Consider the following 6,875-nt stretch of genomic DNA (forward strand, 5'->3'; position numbering starts at 1 on the left):
CCTTCATGGCACTGGGTGCTAATATCACTGGCGGCATGATTGGATGATTGACAGGTGGCATTTAGCCTGGGGGGAACTGAGGAGTGTGGGGGGGCAGGAGAGACGGCACCTCTCAATAATCAGAGCCCTCGTTCAGAGTGAAAGCCCCATCTTTTGTTCTAATTAACCTGTAAAATGAGTTCAGCGAACGCCATGCGGCCTCTGCCCATCCAGCCAGGCTACGGCACCAGAATCCTAATCGCCTGTGAATGGCGGGCTGGGGAGCTGAATGCCAAGAGGTTGAAGGTCTGCCGGGTGATTTTAAATAGCTTGACTATCCGGCCGTAGCCTCTCTGCCGACAGAGGCTCTGAATGCCGTTAGCATGCTTTTAGCGTTAGCATACTGTTAGCAGGGCTGCCAACTTTTCCAAAAACCGTGGCGTGAGATTTGGTAGCAACAGCATGCTGTTAGCGTTAGCATGCTGTTAGCGTTAGCATGCTGTTAGCATTTGCATGCGGCACTGGCGAGGCTGAGGTGAATCACCCTCTGACAGTAGCCCTGCACACACCGAGATTACTCTGCAGTGACGGGGAGGAGAAAACTGTAGTCTAATTCAGTCGAGGCATCCCTCTATTATAATATGATCATATATTATATTACATGAGGCCTGTGCGGACAGCAAATTATCTTTAATTTTGTATTTGCAACTTTTGTCTGTGGAGTAATTTTCAGGGTCTGGGATGGGTTAGGTTGTGTAACAGCAACACACACACGAACACGCCTGGCAATCTGAGTAGTTTCTATACTCTGATCAACCTTCCCTTCCTCCGCATACACACACGCACACACACATACTCACACACGTACACTGACACCTACACACACACACACGCACACTGACACCTACACACACACACACACGCACACACATACTCACACACACGTACACGCACACACGAGTGCATACACACACGAGCACGCACACACCTACACACACGCGCACACACACCTGGCAGGAACTTTGATTTGCATAGAGCTGAGTATGACAGCATAGCCTTCAGACCTTCCTCCTTCTCTTCTTCATCTTCAACTTTTATTTTCCAAGCAGTAGCCGGGCTGAATGCCCTCTGCGTATGAAAGCCTGGTTGTGCTCTTTGTCTGTGAACCTGCAGCTCAGTTCAGGAGCGAGAACAAGAGAAGACACACAGAGCTCACAGCCAAGCCTGAGGCGCCCCAGTCGAGATGTTTGGGGGATTTTATTTTCCACCTCTCTCTGTTGTTGTTTTCCGTTGTTGCTTGTATTGTACTCAAATAGAAGTGGGCTACGCAAGGTCTGAAGGGAGAATTCCTCAGGAAGAACACCGACATATCAAGCCGTAAGGACAAGTTGTTAGGTGTTTTGTTCTCTTCTGTTCCAGCACATGCACTCTCCAAACTCTCACCAACTCACACGCTCAAGTTCAGACACGCACACATTCAAAGTCACACACACAAACATATTATCATATTTCTTCATGAGTAAAATGTCTCTGTCGAGTGTTGTTGACAAATAGTTGTGTACATAACAACGGCATGCCGGCCATTTCAGAAGCAGAGCTCTTCGCAGGCTGCGGTATTTACAGACACGGCCGTCGGCGAGCGGAGCGCTCTGGCAATCTAACGCCGGCCGGGTCTCTTCAGATTGAAAAGATGTATGGATTTAACCTGGCTCACCTCACTTTAACATTTCCACTTACATGCGTATTACCCAGGGCTATTATTGCAGTGCTGAACCTCCACAGAATGAGTCACTGAATTTTGTTCAATAGCCAGGGGCTCTCAGTATTGAGTGATATTACACAGGGTCAGACCTCAGTTGAATTTAATCAATGTACTTAGGTAAACTGCAGGAGGCTCAAACTGTTACTCTGACACTTGGAGAGAGAAACAATGTGTTCTCGCGTACAGATATCAAATGTTGTTTGTGGGCAGTGGCTATATCAAATACTGTATGTGTTGTCTATGCACATGAAAGACAGAGGTGGATAGAAGCCAGTACACTGGCCCGGCTGCAGCAGTCTCTGATGTGAACCTTGAACTGTCTTTTGTAATGTATTGGCAGAAATATCTGTACTTTCGACTTCTTACATTTTCAAGCGAGGCCCGTTACTTGATCAATATTATTTATTGTCATTGCGTGCCTTTTATCATTTCCTGGCTATCTCGCACAACAAACTTAAGCTAGTCTACAAAGCTACCATGGAGCAAGGCAGAAGGCAACAAGAAAAAACACGTGTTGTGTGAAAAAAAAGTTTGGAAAGGTTGGATTTTTTTAAAGGGTTTGAAAGGTTGAAAAAAAAGTTGGAAAAAAAACGTTTCGAAATGTAAAATGACAATGTTCAACAACAAAAAAATTGAAAATATTTTTTTGAAAGGTTGAAAAAATAATTTTGGAAAAAAAAGAACAAATCCTCTACTTACACTCACTGTGTGTGTGATAAAAATGTATTAATATGATGTGAGGTCAAGTTACCAGCGTGACACTAAAACAGGTAATGGTACCTTTTACCAGAGTCTTTTACTTTTGCCACCTCTGACTTTCAACCCCAAACTTTCGATGAAAGTCCCTCAATGACAGTTTGAGGCTACGGTTCATGTGTCCAGCAAGCTCAGTTTTGCTGTGTCTGTGTGGTAGCAGGTTCCTGCTACCACACAAGAGCCCTTAGAAACATAATTAACCCAGAGTGATTGTAGCAGGGAGGGAGGGAGGGAGGGAGGGAGGGAGGGAGGGAGAGAGAGAGAGAGAGAGAGAGAGAGAGAGAGAGAGAGAGAGAGAGAGAGGGAGAGAGGGAGAGAGGGAGAGAGGGAGAGAGGGAGAGAGGGAGAGAGAGAGAGAGAGAGAGAGAGAGAGAGAGAGAGAGAGAGAGAGAGAGAGAGAGAGAAGGAAAGAGGGAGGGAGAGAGAGAGAGAGAGAGAAAGAGAGAGAGAGAGAGAAATAGAGAAAGAGAGAGAATATAGGATAAACAGAGAAAGATAAGGAAGGAGAATAATGTTGTATATTTTTATCTGCTCTGAGGTGTGGGACCAAGAAGATAATTAACCTTCTTGTTCCTCATTGAGGGACTTTGTGTTCTGGTTTAATGGTTCAGAGGACAAGTGTCTGCTGTCCAGCTCTTCCTGAGTCTTCCTCCACAGCTCAACTTTAACATATGAGATAGTATTACCACCCAAGTGGAAAAAGAGCTAACTTACATCTAATTTAAATGTATTAAATGACAGCAGATTTTCATTCAGATTGACAGATTTTCTATATTCACTTACTTACAACTTTAGTAAATGTATGTTTTGTACATATACTTTGAGTACACTTTAACTATAAAACTTTTGTTGAGGGTATATTATTAATACTTCTGTAAAACGTATAATTATTCATACTTGATACATACATAGTATGTGCTCATGAAAAATATTTGCATTTAGATTGGGAAGATGCAGATCCCTGTCATACAATCTGGAAAAAAACGGTTTTAGAACATATCCATGGGTGATTGCACATAAACAGAACTGTACACAACAGCTGAAAACATGAGCACTCCCCTCTGTCTGGAGAGCACCATGTGAGCATCTGTCTGGAGAGCACCATGTGAACGTCTGTCTGGAGAGCACCATGTGAACGTCTGTCTGGAGAGCACCATGTGAGTGTCTGTCTGGAGAGCACCATGTGAGCATCTGTCTGGAGAGCACCATGTGAGTGTCTGTCTGGAGAGCACCATGTGAGCATCTGTCTGGAGAGCACCATGTGAGCGTCTGTCTGGAGAGCACCATGTGAGCGTCTGTCTGGAGAGCACCATGTGAGCGTCTGTCTGGAGAGCACCATGTGAACGTCTGTCTGGAGAGCACCATGTGAGCGTCTGTCTGGAGAGCACCATGTGAGTGTCTGTCTGGAGAGCACCATGTGAGCATCTGTCTGGAGAGCACCATGTGAGCGTCTGTCTGGAGAGCACCATGTGAGCGTCTGTCTGGAGAGCACCATGTGAACATCTGTCTGGAGAGCACCATGTGAACATCTGTCTGGAGAGCACCATGTGAATGTCTGTCTGGAGAGCACCATGTGAGTGTCTGTCTGGAGAGCACCATGTGAACGTCTGTCTGGAGAGCACCATGTGAGTGTCTGTCTGGAGAGCACCATGTGAACGTCTGTCTGGAGAGCACCATGTGAGCATCTGTCTGGAGAGCACCATGTGAACATCCAGAGTGGTGAGCAGTGAGCTGGCCTGGAGAAGTGCTGCCATGGTGCAGGGATTCAGGGATTCAGGGATGATTGTGGAGAAGAGACATGTCGCTCGCCCAGGCTTTTTACATTAGCAATATTAAAGTGGCTTCTAATGCTGCCCTCTGGAAGAGAGCGGAGGAGAGGGGGAGAAGAGGGGGAGGGGGGGGGGGAGGAGTGGAGGAGATGGGAGGAGAGTGGAGTGGAGGAGAGTGGAGGGGGGGAGCGTGGAGGAGAAGGGAGGAGAGGGGAAGGAGAGGGGGAGGAGAGTGGGAGGGGGGGGAGGAGAGTGGAGTGGAGGAGAAGGGAGGAGAGGGGAAGGAATGGGAGTAGAGGGGATGGTATGAGACGGGAGGATTGTCTAAGCCCTTAGTCATCATGATACTTGTTCACCGCCAGCCTCTCACACACCCCTCCCCACACTTCCACCCCCTAACGTTCTGTTGCTAACCCTTCCTCATCCTTCCACTCTGGAGGACCTACAGGACAGAGAATAACTCCCCAACACACACTTTCACACACACACTCTCACACACACACCTGCCCTCTGTTGCGGAGTGTGTTGTTGGTGTGTTCTGGCTCAGTGTTCATCCTCAACACTCCTCTCTCGCCGTCAATCATCTTCTTATCCTCCAGCATCTTCCCTCTCTCTCTCCTTTCTCTTTCCTCTCTCTTTCTTCTCTCTTTCTTCTCCCTCTTCCCTCTCTCTCTCCTTTCTCTTTCCTCTCTTTCCTCTCTCTTTCTTCTCCCTCTTCCCTCTCTCTCTCCTTTCTCTTTCCTCTCTCTTTCTTCTCCCTCTTCCCTCTCTCTCTCCTTTCTCTTTCCTCTCTTTCCTCTCTCTTTCTTCTCCCTCTTCCCTCTCTCTCTCCTTTCTCTTTCCTCTCTTTCCTCTCTCTTTCTTCTCCCTCTTCCCTCTCTCTCTCCTTTCTTCTTCCTCTCTCTTTCCTCTCTCTTTCCACCCCTCTCTACTCTCTCTCCTCTCTCCCTTCCCGCTTGCTCCCTCTCTGCTGACATCCCTCCATCTCTCTCCATGACGGAGAGCTGAGTCTTACAGAGTGTTGAGTCCAGCTGACGAGCTGAAGCTTAATGTGTAATGATGACTTCTAGGAAGAGTCAGGATGGGACAGCCACTGCAGGTAGACACACACACACACACACTCACAACACAACACACTCAAACACACACACATCATTGAATGCACTCATTAACATACATTCACTTTCCACACAAAGTCATGAAATGGACACAGTGTTCCGAGAGCCACACATCTGTATTATACTCAGTTTACGATCTGAAGCGTTTGAAACATCTATTCATCCCTTTCAGCACTTTGAGCTGCAATTCTTGTATGAAAAGTGCTATATAAATAAAGTCTTACTTACTTACTTTCTCCCTAACCCTAACCCTACCCCGCTTCACTTCTCTGGGACCTTTCTCCTCCTGGCATCATAGAAACCATCCAGGATGCACCCTTCCTTCACTCCTCCCATCACACCCCCCCCCCCCCTCACCCCTCCCTCCCTAACCCCTCCCTCGCCCCTCCCTCACCCCTCCCTAACCCCTCCCTCACCCCTCCCCCCATCATGTGCTGTGAGAGAGGGTTCACCCCCGATCTCCCCTAAGAGTTATCTTTCTCTACACCCCACCCCTGTCCTGATCCCCATCTGCCTCTCTCTTTCTCTCTCACATCTCTCCCCTCGCTCCCTTTCCCTCTCTTACCCTCTCTCTTTCTCTCTCTCCCCTCTCTGCTCTCTCTCTCTACTCTCCCTTTCTCTCTCACTCTCTTTCGTCTTTCTCTCTCTGAGCCTTATAGAGGCGGTAGAGGCGGGGGCAGAGGTGGAGGCGAGGCAATACCTGATTAGGCGGGCACATTCAATGGCGGGGCCCCGATGGCAAATCCATCTTGTAATAAAACAGGGAGATGGATTATTGCTTTCCCAGCCTGGGTCCAGGTGTCAGATCACACCTCTCTCTCTCTCTCTCTCTCTCTCTCTCTCTCTCTCTCTCTCTCTCTCTCTCTCTCTCTCTCTCTCTCTCTCTCTCTCTCGCTCTCTCTCTCTCTATCTCTCTTTCTGTATCTCTCTCTATCTCTGTATCTCTCTCTTTCTCTCTCTTTCTGTCTCGCTCTCTCTCTATCTCTCTCTTTCTGTCTCTCTATCTCTATCTCTCTTTCTATCTCTTTCTTTCTGTCTCTCTCTCTATCTCTTTCTCTCTTTATGTCTCTTCTTTCTGTCTCTCTCTCTTCCACCCTGTCTCTCTCCTCCTCTCTCTTCCTCTCTCTTCCTCTCTCTTCCTCTCTCTCTCTCTCTCTTCCACCCTGTCTCTTCCTCTATCTCTCTCCTCCTCTCTCCTCTCTCTCTCTTACTCTATCTCTCTCCTCCTCTCTCTCTTCCTCTCTCTTCCTCTCTCTCTCTCTCTTCCTCTCTCTCTTCCTCTCTCTCTCCTGCTTTCTCCTGCTCTCCCTGCTCCTTATTGTGGTGCATAAATCCATTAGAGAGGACCAGACCTCACTTTGCTACTTATCTCACATCTGTCTCAGCACACTGCAGCATCACACACCGCTCTCCCCAGCAGGTGAGGAAACCAGACAGGAGAGCAGCTTTTTGCAGATAACATCTATTGACAACTGTCTATTGGGGAGTTTT

This window comes from Osmerus mordax, chromosome 12 (assembly GCF_038355195.1).
Source record: "Osmerus mordax isolate fOsmMor3 chromosome 12, fOsmMor3.pri, whole genome shotgun sequence".
Taxonomy (NCBI): domain Eukaryota; kingdom Metazoa; phylum Chordata; class Actinopteri; order Osmeriformes; family Osmeridae; genus Osmerus; species Osmerus mordax.